The sequence below is a fragment of the Sarcophilus harrisii genome, chromosome 1 (genome assembly GCF_902635505.1).
Source record: "Sarcophilus harrisii chromosome 1, mSarHar1.11, whole genome shotgun sequence".
NCBI lineage: Eukaryota > Metazoa > Chordata > Mammalia > Dasyuromorphia > Dasyuridae > Sarcophilus > Sarcophilus harrisii.
This window is the reverse complement of record NC_045426.1, coordinates 503,874,143-503,891,940: the sequence shown is the minus strand read 5'-3', so window position 1 is coordinate 503,891,940 and position 17,798 is coordinate 503,874,143. Positions and strand designations below refer to the sequence as shown.

General features: G+C 37.4%; 1 pseudogene; it reads left to right on the top strand.

Moving 5' to 3' along the window:
• The first annotated feature begins 543 nt into the window (after window positions 1–543).
• The window catches only part of LOC116420632, a 32,120-nt pseudogene continuing 14,865 nt past the window's right edge, over window positions 544–17,798 (top strand).

Here is a 17,798-nt window from a genome sequence, read left to right as displayed (position 1 = left end):
TCTTTCTGGGGGGCTCTATTAATATAATCAGTCAATTTAGGGACAAGTATGGCTCATCATTGAAAGACTTTTCACAAACCCTGGTGGTAATCTTGCTCCCCTACTTCATGGTGGCTGGGTAAGAAGGAGACTATATCAGAGAGGACTGGCCCACTACACCAGGAGGAATGGGCCTTAAAAAGGAAGTGACATGAACTTTTCCTTTAATGCTCTATGGGACATTTTAACTCAGACTTCCCATGAGGGTAGGGGAAAGGTAGGTCTCTAACTTGGCAACTTGGTAGTTGCTTCAGTGGGGCAATTATAGCAAGGACTTAACTAGGTAAACTTTAGCCGGGGCTTGCCTCTTTTTACTTTGTGTATCATTCCTGAGTTTAGATGACCAAAGAGTGATTCTGAAATGAATATATCCAGCCTTGAAGGTAACCTTGTGGGGTTCAAGAGCTCTGGAAGTCTTGGGCCAAACAGAAGACATAGAACCAGACATCCTAGGTGGAGCTGACTAGAAACAGACATGATTCTTAAACTACTCCCTTTTTCACCATGGAACTGAGGAGGACTTTGGCCCAGTTTATGAGATTTCAACTTGAGGCAGCTGTTGGACAGTACAAGGCCAAGGTAAAGGCAGTTACTCAAATTGCTCTATGTTTTGATATTTTTAAGTCTCAATCTTCTGGAAGAGTCTAACTATAATTATGATCCTGATATTTAAATTCCTTTGGTCAAAGTATACTTATAAGTTTTTGTGTGTGTGAAAAGCATGTCTTTTGGGGAGAAGAAATAAAAAGCTATCTTATATTTGAATTACATTGTACATTGAATATCCTACTTTCCTTTTAGAGGTAAACTTAAAAATGAGTCAAATCCAAGGTTTAAGAAATTTCATTCAGGACTCCAAAGACCCAGAAACTTTGAGAAAAAGAGGTGACCCCTTTCTTTGGAGGTCAGCCTGCCCCAAGATGGTGTCTTGAACTGAGAGCAGCACTTAAATGCAGAGAGTTGGAGAAGAGGATTGAAGGATGAGACAACTTACCTCCCTGGGGTCAGCAGTAGTTTTTATTGTTACACTTGAATTAATCTAAGATTGGCAGGATTTAAAGAGCTTTGCTAAGGAATTAAGTTGGGAGGAGGAGGGAGTGAGAATGTAGAATCTCAGAATTACAAAGGCTTACCCATCTTCTTCACCTTAATCCTGTCTGACCCTGTCTAGCCAGTTGTATTTCCACCCTAACCTATAAAGCAACATAACTATTGACAAGTTCTTTTTTCTTCAAGGAAGCCAAATTCTATGCCCACTAACTAGCTAACATGTTAGCCTGACCTGAGCCCAGTCCTAAATAACCTCTGGAACAAGTTTTAGCCAAGGGCATAGTTTTTCATCAGTGCTTGGAATCTATTACTTAAATTTCTTGTTGTTTTGAAAATAAGTTTTATTAATAATCTTTTTATTTTACAATATGCCATTTTTGGATATATACTTTCCAGTCTTCACATTACCCTTGACAAGACACACACACACACACACACACACACACACAGAGCCATTGAACAAAGAAAAATGCAAAAACAATCTACCATTTGGTCTGACAGTGGAATTTGTGCACAAAGAAGTTTTATTTTATTAATTGGTGTTCATGACCAAGATTCATCATTATAGTTGCTTAGAATTCGTATTTCTTCCACTGTTCCCTTCATTTACCTCACTGTAGTCAATATATTAATATTAATATACAACATTCAACATTTACATAATTATTTAAAATTTACAAAGTACTTTGCATATGCTAACTTATTTTATCCCCACAATAAACCTGTGAGGTAGATTTTATTATTTTCCTTTTCTTTTCTTTTAACAGATAAGGAAACTAAGATAAAGTAACATGCCCAGGATCATATCACTAGCAAATGTCTTGAGGAAGGAATCAAACTTATATCATCCTGACTTAAAGCCCTACTATCTTCTGTGTATGTGTGTGTGTGTGTGTGTGTGTGTGTGTGTGTGTGTGTGTATTTACTTAACTTTCTTTTCAAATTCAAAGCTGGTCTTACTCTTAGCCCTCCTATCAAATCATCACCCTCAGTTTTTTCACACTAGAATGGGTGATAAAGGCTGGATTCAATGAACATTCCATACCTATCCCTTGCCTGATATATTATCCTTGCTCTGATGCTGATCACTCATATCCTGGTGGTATCCTTTACCCCTAAGTTGTCTTTTCCTAAAATCTCTTCATGCGCTTATAAATCTCTGGAACCCCCAAGTAGGATTCATTCCTCCTTCTTCTCCACACCAGCACTACCTGGGACTGCGTCATTTGGGCTGCTTTCAAATTCTAGATCTCTCTTGTTTGCTCTCTACAACTTTCACCTAACATTGTCTTGTGACCCAGCCCCACAAAACCTCTAAAAGTAAACTGATTTAATTTGTACTAAGGTGAAAATAGGAAATAAAATATTTATATTTTAACAATTCTTTGGCCCAGAGGACTGGCAATAGATAGAAAGTTCAGGCCCAGCAGTAGGCCTTGAAAGGAAAATATCTTGGATAGAATCCTTTTATGTCCCTCAGATCATACAATATAGCATATTTTGATGTGTGATTGGGAGAGAGACAGCATCATTATCTCTTTTCTGAGTCTTTTTCAGCAGAGGTACAATCATAGAAGATTTTAAGTATCCTCCTTAAAGGTACTTGAGGACAGATTGCAAAAGAAATAGAAGAGAAGGTACATATTTACCAGACCTTTGGGAGCCAGGACACATAGGAAATAAAGTTCATGGAACAAAGCAGCAAGTATTATTTGTATCGATACTTTTGCACACCCTGGGATGGGATGTAGATAATTGATGCTGCTTTTTCTGAATTTTCTCATCTATAAAATGGGTAGATTGGCTTGGAGAGTCAGTATGAAATTAGGTGGGAAAATTTAACTTAAGGTAAAACTATGTTTACTTTTCAGAGAATTTTATCATAAAGTAAAACTACCTTTACTTTTCTGGGCTTCAGTTAAATGAAGAGGTTGCCATGGGTGACTTTTAATGCTCCTTCTACTACTCAATCTATTATACTCAAAGGCTATCTATTCCAACTTCCTCAGTTTACAGAGAGAAAACTGAGCTCTCCCTCCCTCTTTCTGTCTCTTTGTCTCTGTCTCTCTGCCTATTTTTCTGTCTCTTTCATTCTCTCTCCCTTCTCCCTCTTTTTTCTCTTTTCACATCATTTTAAACATATTTCCAAATAGTTTTCAAAATCACATGGGTAGCAAGTGTTAAAGGCAAAATTCAAACCCAGGATCTCTGACTCCAAACCCATCTGTTCTTTTCACTATATCACAATTTATGAGTAATCCTATGGGACTGGGGATTTCTAGTCTTTCCAGTTTCAACTCTGAGTTCTAAGTTTGGGACTTAACATCCTCTTCTAACTGCTCCCTCCTTCCCTGAACACCTCTATAGACTGCACATCCCTGCCTCCATCCTTGATATAGCTGTTCAGGGACAGTCCAATCTGTGCCTTTCTCAGACTCTGTCCCAGACTACAATACAAATGCTGACAAGTGCTTTATGGCTGGCTAGTGACTGGGAGCCAGGAGCAGCAATTAAGGAGGAAGCAGTGTTCAAGTTTGCTTATCTTCACAAAGAGCAGGAAACTGCCTACCAGGATAGGACTGCTGCTGCTGAGTCATGGGAATTGGCATTAAGGAATGGGAAGAATAGTCTGGAAAATCAGCTATTAATAAACTAAGAGTATCCAGGATACAGCAGCCAGGAAGATGATAAAGAGAAAGGAGGACTAGTGCCTTCAAGGATACCTTTATCCTTGTGTGAGTGCATCTCATGACTCTGTCCTAGGTCCTTTTCTCTTTACACTTTCTTTTGGCAATCCAATCAGCTCTCATGGATCCAATTGTGATCTCTGGAAAGGTGATTCCCAAATCTATATAACTAGTGCTCACCTCTTCTTTGAGCTCTAGTTCTACATCACCAACTATCTGCTGGATATCTCTACTTAGATGTTTCAGAGACAGCTGAAACTTAACATGATCAAAACAGAAGTCATTAATTCCCCCTTTCAACTCATTCCCTCTCCTAATTCCCCTATTTCTGTTGAGAATACCCTTGTGTTTCTAGTCACCAAGTTCACAACCTTGGAGTCATCTTCAACTCTTTATTTTTCCTCATCTTCCACATCTAAATAGTTGCCGAGTTTTATAGATTTCACTTCAGCAACAACTCCCTCCTTCCCTCCCTCTTTCCTCTCTCTTTCCCTCCTTTTCTTCCTCCCTTTCTCTCTTCTTCTTCTTCTTCTTCTTCTTCTTCTTCTTCTTCTTCTTCTTCTTCTTCTTCTTCTTCTTCTTCTTCTTCTTCTTCTTCTTCTTCTTCTTCTTCTCTCTTTCTGTCTATATATAAAATCATTTAAAACATATTTTCACATTAGTCATATTGTGAAAGAAAACCAGAACAAAGGGAGAAAAACCATGAGAAAGAAAAAGCAAAGAAAAGGTGAAAATAGTAAGCTTAAGTCCAAATTCAGTCTCCTTAGTTCTTGTTGTAGATGTGGGTGTAAATTGGAAAGGTTTTGGGTTTCTGCATTGTCAAGAAGAGCTAAGTCTATCATGGTTCAATAACAACTCAACAACTCTCCAGTCACCTGGTTTCTATATTAGATATGACTTTCATTTCTTCTCATTTGGACTATGGCAATTCCTTTTAAACTGAATTCTTTTGCCTTTTGTTTCTCTAATTCATCCTAAACACAGCTGACAAACATTCCTAAGACAGAACTGTCCATATCATTATTCTGTTGAAGAAACTTCTATGACTTCCTATTGTCTTGGATAAATACAAAGTCCTTTGAAGGGCATTTAAAGCCTCTTACAATTCTCCTCTTTTCTATGATCCTGACCTAGTGTTTTCCATCCAAAACATTCCACTTCTATGTCCCAGGCTGTCTGACCTCCCCATCCTGGAATGGTCTCCTTATTTCTTCCTTTTGGCATCTCTAGCTTTTTTCGGGGCTTAACTCAGGTACTCTCCTATGGAGGCTTTCCTGATTCCTCAGTTGTTTATACCCTTCTCTGCCTAATATTAGTCAATAATATCAATAAGCATTAATTAAGTGCCAATTATATGCTAAGTACTAGGGATACAAAAAAAGGCAAACAGTTCCTTGTCTCTAGAGGCCCATAATCTAGCAAGGGATGCAACATGAAAATAATTATGTACGAGCAAGATACATACAGGATAAATTGGAAGAGTCAACAGAGGGATGACATATGATATGTATTTATTTACCTGAGTACATGTAGTGTCTTTCCAGTAAAATGTGAGCAGCCTCTTGAGTGTAAAGTCTGTTTTTATTTTTGTCTTTGTATGCCCAGGACCTATTACAGGTGGAGATAATTTAATGTCATTAGTTTAATTGAACTAACAAACAAGAATTCATTAAATACTTTCTTTGTATCAGACACTACTGATAACCAGCCCTTAGATATTACTAGTCCAATATTCCCATTTTATAGATGAAGAAACAGATGCAGAGAGGCAATGTGGACTCACCTAAGATCAAAGATGTAGGAAGTAGCAGAAATAGGATTCAAGCTTCAAAATCAGAGAAGATTCCCTATTGTTTCTCTACTAGACTATACTACAAGCTGACTCTGGTGACTCTTATGATATGAGGGAGCCAAAATCTGACCAAAGATCTAAGTCAGCTAGATCTGAACACGGACATAAAGGAGATGGAGAAAGTCTTGCTTTTATTTCGGTCCTTCTCTACCTCCTCAGGGGTAAATGATGCGCAACTAGAAAGTGTAATGTCATTTTTGCCCAGGATGGGGAGGCTCTTAGTAACTCAATTACTGTGAATGAGACTGGTTTGCTTTATGCTTCTTAGTCATGGCTGTCAGAGTCAGAACCATGACCCTTTCTCATATTTCCACTGTCACCATCCCAGGAACTGACCTTTATTATCCTTTGCCTAGATTATTGAAACAAGAGGCAGTGGCCGGAGGCAGGACTCTATCTAGCTAGTCATTTTTGCACCTGGTGATGGGGAAGGTGGTGGGGACCATGGGGTGTTATCCAAGAAGCAGTTGAGTCTGTGGGGGAAGTTGTCTTGGGGTTTAAACTGTCCAGCTCTTGGTGATTCCTACTGAGGGACTGTCTCTGCATTGGGGGGGGGGGCTGAGATGAGGTAAGGGGCAAGAGACAAAGCTTAGGACCTGGCTATCTGAATAGATTTCCCAATGGTAGGAGAATAGAACTGTACATTTTCGGGCAGCTAGGTGGTGCAGTGGATAGAATGCCAGGTCTGGAGTCAGAAAGACTCATTCTCATTAATTCATAACTGAATTCAGTCACTAACTGTGTGATCCTGGGCAGGTCACTCCATTCTGTTTGCCGCAGTTTCCTCATGTGTAAAATAAGCTGGAGAAAGAAATGGCAAACTACTCTTGTATCTTTGCCAAGAAAATGTCAAAATGGAATCTCAAAAGTTGGGCATGACTGAATGAATGAACAACAACAAGAAAGGGATGAGAGAGGAGGAAAAGTGGGTGATATAATGATGGAGGCACTTAGACTTAAACTTCTCAATTCACTAAATTAAATTTTTCAATCAATGCTTATGAACAGTACAAACACCTCCCAGAATAAACCACCATCCTGACTCTTAGATATTCCATTAATAAGTATTTTTCATTCTTGGGTTCACTAGGAGGTACACTTTTTGCTAGAGGCTATGTATCTCCCTGTGGCAAATCAATTCCAATCAGCATTGTCCTTAATAGAATGGTGGCTGCTTAAATCTCAAGTTCCCAAAGGATCTTAACCCAGTATTTGTCCACATCCAGGAGCAAGCTAATGACTAGAGTCTCAGGTGGGCTTCTTAGAGTTCTAGGTACAGGTGTTCCTATTTAATTTACCACATGATTTAATTGCTAGATCATGACAAACTATTTTTTCTTTTTTTTTGACATGAGCTATTAATAAAGTTGTTTATAATTTTTTCCATTGGTAATCTATCTTATCAGAGAGTCCACACAAGCTTATCAGCTGTTTATAATCATACATATTGTTTAGTACAACATGCCACACAATTGCTTATCTTATTATTGAAAAAAAATAGTTTACTTAAAACAAGTCAATCACAAAATGGAGGCCTAAGACAAAATGGTGTCAGTTATGCTGTTTTGATAAAGTTACTCCTCATCTAAATAAGATTAAAAAAAATTATTCTCTGTATAGGCAGGTAAATATATGTCTATAAAGTGATGGTGTGGGAGTATAATATGACAAGGTACTTTTTAATGCTTTCTAAATTTCTTGGTCTTGGTGCTACCTAGTGTATGATGTCTAGTACATAGTGGGTACTTAATAAATGTTTGTTGATTGATTGACTGATTGATGAACTGAGGATTCTATGTGTAGATTCATATGCTGTTTCTGATACTAACAGTGATCATGGACAAGTGATTTAACTTCTCTGCTCCTCAGTTTCTTTATCTATAAAATGGGTATAATTACTGCAATCTCTATAGCACTTGGTTGTTGTGAGATTCACATAAGATTATATATGCTTTACAAAATTTTAAAAGCCAGTATAAAATTCAGTTTTTATCTCCTGCTTTATACATGGAGAAATGATCTGTAATTTCAGTTGGGGAACTCTTTCCATTAAGGAGAATTCAGTAGGTAAGCTTGATAGTTTCTGAGATATGAAGAGGTTAAGAAATTTGGTCTCTGAGTCTTGTGATAGTGTTAAAAACTGTATTTAAATGTAGGTTTTCCTGAGTATAAGTCCAACTCTCTATTGATTAATAAATGTCTTTAACTGGATTGCAATTTTTGTTCAGTCATGTCTGACTCCTTGTGACCTCATTTTGGGGTTTTCTTGGCAAAAATAGTGGAGTAGTGTGCCATTTTTTTTCCCAGCTCATTTTACGGATGAAGAACCTAAGGGAAATAGAGTTCAATGGCTTGCCCAGGGTCAAACAGCTAGGAAGTGTCTGAGGCCATATTTGGACTCAGGAGTTTGAATCTTTTTGGCTCCAGGCCTGGCATTCTATCCATCTCACAACTTGGCTTTTCCTATAGAAAATTTTATCATACATAAATAAGCAGAGGCAAGGAAAAAAATCTAAAAAGTTGTCTATTTCATGAAGCCAATCTGAGAGGATGGATGAATGGGTCAGTGATATAGAAAAATCAATAAATTTGCACTATGGAAAATGGAAGTCAGAATTATTTCATTGTGAATAATTCATTGCTCTCCAGCAATTAGGAATTGAAATTTTGCCAGCTATTGAACTCTTTAAAAGGCTCCAGTCCTCCTCCTTCCTGTAGTAGCTGCCTTACTCAAGGGCACTTCGAGCTAAGCTAGTTGAAACAATTATCTAGATAATTCAGATCTTAAAAAAAAGTTTTTACCTGAATTATCTATGATCCTATGATGTGATTCTGTGAATCTGAGAACCTATCTGGATAACTGTTTCAATTTTCTATTTCAGGGAATGGTCTTGGGGCCTGATCTATTAATGACATAGAAATAAGGGGCAAGAAAGCTGTGTACCTGTTTGATATAGCAGGCTTATTTCCACCCCTCTCCCACCTCCTAACACCATGAAATAACTCAGCTATTTTATGTAATCCTCATTTCTCTTCTGAATGTCTAATAGAAGTAGCACAGATCATGCAAAGTGAACTGGAAGGGATTATCCTTTAATTGAGATAGAATTTAATGAAGATCCAAGCATTCTAGCATTCTTGCTAACTTAAGCATTCTAGCAAACTTGTTTGGAGGAAGAGTTGTCATTCATCCCTAGAAAAGGAATGGGGTTAAGGTACAGCGTGTGTAAACTATGGCTGATCAGTCTAATACGAGCTTGGAATTTTCTACCACAGGCTGGGCACAAATAGTCCATTTGAACATTTGGTATGGAAATGTTTTCTAGATGTCCAAATCTCACATTTCCTTTTTGCTATTGCTTTGTTTATAGAACACAGCACCTTCTTTATTTTTATTTAATATTTTATTTTTCCCCAGTTACATATACAATAATTGTAAACACATTCTTAAAATTTTGAGTTTTCCCTTTCTCCCTTTCTCCCTCTGAACTTTCTTTTGCCTCCTTGAGAATTTACAAGTGAAGATGGCAAGCATTTCCATAAAAGTCATGTTGATGATACCTTCTTTGATATGATCTTGTCACATTAGGTGGTCCTGTGGTAGGACCTGTATCTCTCATTTCTCACAATTGACACTAAAAAAAGTGATGGATTTGGGTTTGAAGGACCTAAGTTCAAATTCAAACCCTGCTATGTACTTACCTATGTGGCCATGGGCAAATTAAGTTAACCACTCTTTGCCTTAGTTTACTTATTTATAAAATGAGGTAGTTGAACTTAGGTTCTATCCAGCTTTAAGTACTATGAACAACCATCTACGGTTTTTATGAGATATCAGAGCTCAGGTATTACATTACAAGCACATCTATTCATTCAATGGACACATATAATGGGCAGCTCATTTCTGTATGTCGTGTTATGGGAGATACAGAAACAGCTAGACCCTGCTCTCACTGTAGACATACAATTAGTATGACAGTCTCACTAGTACACATACAACTACTATCCTACTATTCTTCTAATGGATGTCAGATATAGAGTTTTTTTTAGCTGACTGATCAAAGGGAACCAGAGTTAAAATTTATCTCATGTAGGAGTTTCTTCCCCATTTGTTTTTAGTCCCATTAAATAGTTTCCAGGCTAAGTAAGGCTCTTGGAAATGTGATATAAGTATACGTATTTTTCTTCTAGTACCAGAAGGTAGAAGCAGTTATACAGTGTTGAAACTGTAAGAGACATTTGGAGGAGTAGAATGTATTAGCTGGAAATGTTTGGATTTTTTTAGATTTAATTTTGCATATTTCAATAGGCTCTTTCTTGGGTTCCAGCCTACAAAATTGACAGTACATTGTCAATGAAGTCTCTGTTTAGCTTCAGGAACATACTTCTTCCAGAGGCCTTCCTCAAGTTAAACTCTTCTCCCCTTAAGATTCTTTAAGAGGTGTCTTTCTTCTCCTAAAAGCTGACTGACTTTTGTAATTGTTCCCATTTATCTTACCTCCTGTCAGGCGAGATAACTTGCTCCTTTTCTACAATGAAAAAAAGGGAGGACTAATTAGTTATCCATGGCATTTCTTTATGCTGGATTAGAAAGTTGGAGCACATCTAGGTGATACTGGATAGGGCACTGGAGTTGGAATCAAGAAGATACATCCTCACGAGTTCAAATTCAGCCTCAGATACTTACTATGTGACCTTAAGCAAGTTATTTAATCCTGTTTGCCTCAGTTTCCTCATATGTAAAATGACCTGGAGAGAGAAATGACAAACCACTTCAGTGTCTTTGACAAGAAAACCCCTTTTGGGGTCACAAGGACTTGAAAACGACTAGAAAACAACAAAGGGAAGTTGGAATAGATAAATTCTAAAGTACTTCCAAAAGCTTAAGATTTGCTAGTTTTTCCAGAAATTTTCCAGATTTTCTCTTGGCAGCAGTGACATTTCTTTCCAATACAGGTTTTCTGAACAGGAGAACATCTCATACCTTGATGGAGTTTTAAGGCATCTCAGGGGCCATCTAAGATCTATAGATCTGTAGCCCAGTGGACGGAACATTGGACCAGCCCTAGTCAGGAACACCTGAGTTAAAATCTAGTCTATGACACTACTCTCTATCTGTGACTCTAATTGTTTTAAATTCCATGGAACAAGGTGCTCCCATGCAGGGTTCCCATGTTGTCTCTCTCCTTTCTCTTTCCTTTCCAGCTTCCTTTTGTGTGCTGGCTTCCCTGTTATATCGAAAGCTCACTGAGGGCAGGGACTGGCTTTCTTTTTCTTATTTTAATCTATACTATTTGTCTGGCACACAATTAATTAATTAATCCAATTAATAGCTGTGTAGCTCTGGGCAAATCACTTAACCTCTGTTTTCCTCAGTTCCCTCAACTATAAAATATAGATAGTAACGTCAACCTCACAGAGTTATTATTGGAAGGCTCAAATAAGATACTTATAAAAGCACTTTAGCCCAGTGATTGGTAAATATTGTTTTCAGTTATGTTGGACTCTTTATAACCCCATTTGGGGTTTTCTTGGCAAAGATACTAGAGCAGTGACTTCTCCAGATCACATTATAGATGAGGAAATTGAGGTAACTGAGGTGGAAGGATGCCCAGAATCACACAGCTAGTGTCTGGGGCCAGATTGGAACCCAGGAAGAGAAGTTTTCCAGACTACGCAGGCACTCACTCCATCCACTGTTCCATCTAGCTGCCCCTTATTGGCACATAACATGTACTATATAAATGTGTTTATTACTATTATTATTTTGGAGAATCCCAAATAAATAGTCATCTAGTCTCTAGTTCAAGATCTCCAGGGAAGGGGAAACCCTAAATATTTTATTTAGTGGCCTCCACTTGTTGGAAATTTTTTCTTAACATGGAATCATTTCTCATTTTGGGCTTACATTTGATTTTGGATTTATGCCTTAAGGGATAAAGTAACTGTTTAATACCTCTTACCCACTCTATACCTACAAACATTTGAAGATATTTGAAGATTTTTAAGAAATATATATGAAATCTGGAAAAAAAGTATTTTCCTCATCTACCCACTCCCTAATTCATAGCAGAAGCAGTTTATATTTATTCACTTCTTTAAGGTTTATGAAGTACTTTTTCTCATAAAAATCTTAGAAGGTTGTTTACATATTATTATCCTAATTTTATGGAGGAAGAAACATGTTCAGCAACTTAATAATATGGGGTTGATCAAGGTAATTTCCCAATCAACTTGATAAATTTAAGAAGACCTTTGGGATTTGATGAATTAGTGAGCTTTTATTGGAGACTTTTGATTTCTTCTCTTATTGAAAGTATCTTTCCTTCTTTCTCTATATCTATCTCTCTATCAATCTAATTATCTATCTATCTATATCTCCTTTGACTTCCTGTTTAAAAAAAAACACCAAAATTTAAGTCTGCAGAATTCTTTATAACAACATAATGAAATAAGTACTGCATGTAGTATTATCCTTATTTAATAGATTAGGAAATTTAAAAAGAAATTAAAAAACTGTGGGTTATGTAACTAATAATGTTTATAAAGGTAGACTAAAGATATCTATCTATTTAAAACTCAGTGATTGCATTTGCCTCTAATATGAAGTGGTTTATTTCAATTGGGTACTTAGTGCTTCCTAGAGAATGGATTTCATTGATGGAGGCTTAGATTTGTGGGAAGAAAGACTTTTGTGAGAAGGACTGTTCTGTTGTATTTACTTTAAAAGGACAGATCATTTTTTAAGGTTTTTTCCTTTTTCACTATTTTTTTGGATACATTCCAAGAGGGTAGCAGGTATGTGTGTATGTGTGCACACACGTGTATGTGTATATCCATATGGATACACTCGCCCACTTTGGGGAGTTGGATCCATGGAAAGACATGGCAGAGGTAGAAATATTTCTTTCCCAGATGCTTGAGGGAAGAAATTGTTGAGAAATGTCCTTATGGATCCCTTACTAACTAGAAGAAGAGGAATTTCCTAGGCATTATGATTCTAAAATACATTCTTGAAGCCAGAGAAGGGAAATAGTATAAGCAGTATTAGCCTTGGAGGTTGCCTTAGAAGTAAACCCAAGTTCAAGAATTTGAGAATCTAGTCTTCTCTCTGGGCAAGGGAACTTTCTTGGGCATAATGTCCTTAGGGAAAGTAGAGATTGGAATATGTAGCTTCTGATACAGAGCAAAACAGCAGAAAGGATTAAAAGGCACAGTCAGAAAAAATAAAGCATTTTCTTTGGGTAAATTTAGACAGATAAATTTATTGGTAAAAGTCACTTCTATAGTAGCCCACAAATCTATTTCCCTCTTTATTGGTTTTTGGAACTGACTTTCTGTATTTTTTACATTTGTTTTGGGGATTCTATGAGTACCTTATATTTTTTGCTTTATTTAGGAGTAAAAGAAAGGTATTATGCTCTCTACCCCAAACATGGTGACTTTGTATGTACAATTTAGGGAATCTTTTGCTCATATCTGATTCTCTCTTATATACCTTTCATTTCTTTTCTTCTACCTCTCTTATTACATTTTTGAAAATCATTTTAAGCTCTTCCAAGAGTATTTTTTGGGCTTTAGACTAATTCATCTTTCTCTTTGAGATTTCACAGGTAGTCATTTTGACATTGTTGTCCTGAATTTGAATTTGGATCTTCTCTGCTGCCATGGTAGTCAGGGTTCTTTTCTATTTTTGCCCATTTTTAAAAGTTGAGCTCTACTCCTGGGTCACAGAGGGCACTATCACAAATTTCTTTACAGGGGCCAGGGGCCTGGTAACTTGCTTTCTGCTCCTGGGCCCAAGATGCAGCCCAGCTTGCCAACTGTGCTGAGGTGGTCTGCCTAGTCCAACCTGTTGTATGCTGGGTTCCAGGCCCAGCAGATTGCCTGCTAAGCTGGGGCTGGAGGCCTCATAGCTGGTTGCTGTGCCACAGCCTGCTGTACAATGATCGAGGGATCTCATTTGATAATCTGTGCTGTGGCTAAGGGCCGCCCCTTGGTTTGTCCAGACAATTCCTGTGCTGGACTGTGTTTCCCTTTTGCACAAGGAAGACAGATCTTACCCCTTCTAAGTCTCTTGGGTTGGAAAATTCTTTCACTCTTTTTATGAGTTTTGTTACTCCAGAATCTATTTAGAGACTTAATTTAATGTTGATTCCCAGGGAAACCAGGGAGAACTTTAAGCAACTTTCTTATGTCTCTCCATCATCTTGGTTCTGCCATTCTCCTTTTGCTTATAATGGCAGAAACCTAGACAGGAACTACTATATTCAGAGATTTTCCCAGAATAACCTCTGAGTAGGGCCATAATAGGCCAAAGGGGTAAATTATCTATTTTGGGCAATACTTAAGATCAGACCTGGTCCATGTAAACCTATATAGTGTGAGGTGTTAGAACGTGGGATACAGATGACTTCCTTGAAGAAAAGAGGCATCTGTGTGAAAGTGTGACTTTTTTTTTCTAGAGAGGGATTCTTTTAAAGTTGTTACATTTTTCTCCTTACTCTTTAGCACCTTCCCCCCTTTCCCCCCAAAAAGCAATTGTGATAACACATTTTTCAAGTGTACAGAATGGAATATTGATTATGTGTAGGAACGTAGGAGCAATCTTTAATTTAACTGAATATCTCACAGTTTTCAATTAGCAGTTGATCCCGTACTAAATTCACTTCAAATGAAACAAAGTTTTTGGGGGAGTCAGGTTCAGGACCACCTCTAAGTTTATCCTGAGCAATGAGGTGGGTCAGTGGATAGAGCACCAAGTCTGAAGTCAGAAAGCCTCCTCTTCCTGAGTTCAAATCTGACCTTAGACACTTACTAGTTGGATGACCCTAGACAAGTCAACTTACCTGACCTTAATTTGCCTCAGTTTCCTCATCTATAAAATGAGCTGGAGAAGGAAACAGTAAAATACTCCAGTATCTTTACCAAATGAGGTCATGAAGATTTGGATACAACTGAAATGATTCAACATTTTATGGATCAATAATGGTAACATTTATATAGAACTTTTAAGGTTTTTCCTTAAAAAGTATATATAATTTAACTATTTTCCTTAAAACAATATCATTAAGTGAATGATATAGTATGATGATTATTTTGTAGATGAGGAAAACAAAAGGTAGGAATGTTAAAAATGACCTGCCCAGGATCACAAAACTAATAAGTCTGAACCCAGACCTTTTAACTAGAAATCCAATGTCATTATACAATATTTTTGTATCTTTGTCTGAAAATTGGGTTTGTCCTGCCAACAATAGAGACAGTAACCTCAAACTCTTTTTTACTGACTTTTGTGAATGGAAACATTTTATAGTCTCCTCTCGTTTGAAGAATTAATTCCCAGAAACTCTATTTGAGGAAGAAATTGTGCCAATTACCATCATACCAGGTTCCACTCAATCACTCATTCTGTGTCTCTCTTCCCCTTCCTCCTTATTTAACCCTTCACCCCAAATAGACACCCTTAGGATCCTCCTTGACCTTTCAGTTCCTTTTGTGTGTGTGTGTTGTTTTTACCCATTAGGAAAGGGAATAAGCCATATTTATAGAGTCCCTACTATGAGGCAAGCATTGTATTTTAGTGCTTTTGCAAATATTATGTCCTTCGAGACTCACAACAACCCTGTGACATGTATTATTATTATTATCCCCATTTAACAGTTGAGGAACAGAGTCTGAGTGACTTGCCCAAGATTTCATTGCCTGGGTGCCATAAACTGAACTGGAGAGCAGGGAAGGACTTTCTTCCTCTGTTCTTTCTCTTTTTCCCTAGCTCTGAGAAATGAATCTCAGGGTGTCCTTCTATGCTCAGTTTCAGGTTCAGGAGCTGACCTGGGCATTAGTGATGATGACTTTGGATTGAGATTGCAGCAGGATGTTGCAGCAGCTCAGCAAAGACTTGATCTCAATGTATGTTTTGGACTTGGAACTAGGACTGTGTTCTAGAGCAGTGGTGTCAAGTATTTACTTAGAAAATCACAAATTAACATTACTTACGTTGTATTATATTTGTATTTAGTTTATCAAATATTTTCCAATTACACTTTCATTACATTCTTGTCACTGGATAAGAGGTAAACCCCAACTATAAGACCACTGTTGGAACCTAGCTCTGTTTAAATTTAATTCCCTTTCCTTCCCCAGAGAATGAGGTAGCGTGGAAGAAAGGGGACTTGTGTATTATTAAAACTTTTAAAGAAAATGTTTGTGGTAAAAGCTAATTTGACCATTAGTGGCTAAAATGGAACTGGGATATAGGGGGCCATCTCCTATACTGTCAATGATGATTGCAGCCATTTTCAGAGAACCTAGATACCCTAAATTCTCTTAAGGGGAAGAAAATTCTGTTATATACCTGACTTTCCAGGCAATAAGGGAAGCTTTTTCAAGTAGTACTGCTGTTAGGGTGAGAGAAAGAAAAGCAGAGAGACAAATACCATCCTACATTGCCCCCAAATCAGCTTGTTTTCAGGGCTTTGGTTCTTCAGTGGCCTACTCCTTTAAGAACAACATCACCTAAGGAACACAGTCAGTTTTCAGCCTCACCTATGCAATAATATTTCTGACACAATTAGAGAGAAGTGGTCTCATTTTATGAAAGGGACCACTTGGGACTTACATCTTATTATCACATTGTCTGTGTGATTCTATCCTGTGGCTTTATCAACTGACCCTGGAGAGATAGGGAGATACAGTCTGCAGAGGGTCAAGGTTCACCAGGACATGGAGAGGCATAGTGTGGTGTAAAAAATGCTTTGTTGAATAGGGCAGCAAAGGCAGCTCTTTAATGACCTTGCAAAAACAAGATTGTTGGGGAATCTTCTGGCATCACTAATGAAACACATTTCCAGAGTTTTTATAATTTTTTTTATGTCATGGACTCCTTTGTGAATCTGGTAAAACCTGTAGACCTGTTCTCCAAATATTTTTTTAATAATTGGAAGAAATTCTAAATTTTAGCTAGAGGTCAGTGAAAATGAAAATCCTTTTTTTCCTTTCTAAGTTCACAGACACCTCCCCCCCCAATCCGTCTATTGATTCTAGGTTAAGAATCCTTGAAGCCTGGAGACTCATGGTAGGTCTTAGATAAGTTTTAGATAAAGGAGTTCATCTGTGCCTCTAATCACTATAATCACCTGTTTTGTTTAAATTGTTAATAATAATTTTACTTCCCAGGGTTAGACAAAGTCACTATTATAGCTGTAAACCAAGAGAAAGAGCCTTTTGTTCACTTTATATTGCCATATGTCTTTTGCAAAGTCCAAATTTCTTACCATTACCTTCTCCGGTTAAACATTTGTTGTCCAGAGCAAATCAACTGGGAAGATTTTTGGCAGAATTCATGTATTACAGTTCACAGTATTCAGAAATCTACCTTCTTTTACAGAGATATAGGTTTTTCATAGCTAATTGGCTTGGGGATTAAACTCATTTTCAAATAGTGTTAATATAATTTTAACATTTTATAATTTAAGCATTTTATAAAATTCTTGTAGGTTACCACCTGTTGGTGTTTATAAAGGCTTTTGTTGTAGTTCAGTCATTTCAAAGTTTTTCTGACCCCATTAGGAGGTTTCTTGGCAAAGATATTGAAATGCTTTTCCTTCTAGAGTTTATTTTACAGATAAGGAAAACTGAGGCAACTAGAGTGAAATGACTTGTCCAGGATCATACAGCTATTTCTGAGACTGGATTTAAGTCTTCTTGACTCCAGGCCTAGTAAGTAGCTGCCCCTACAAGACTTTATTCAATTCAAAGACAAGGAAGAAAAAAGTGACAAGAAATGCAAACTTTCTCTCTTTGGAGGGAAAGTCTGGTCCCTACAAAGCTTCCAGAACACTTGGGGTTTTCCCAAGAAGGATTAACTGGATCAGCTTAAGTCACCCCTTCACCTTCAAGTATGAAAACAATCTTCTGTAAAAATTCCACACAACATTAAAATTTCATCAATGGACCCCATTTTAAATGGAGGTCAAGACTCAACCTTTACTAGGATAAGCAGGGTAGCTTAAAAATAAATAAGCTGAGAAAATTCTCAAAGAGGTGTGGGGTTCCCAAAAAGGGATCTTTGTTTATCAAGAATATGTCCCTGTTCCCTCAAGCGTGCTTCAGACTCACTTGAACATATTCTTTCAGTATTGGATAGGTTGTTTCTTTCTGGTTAAATA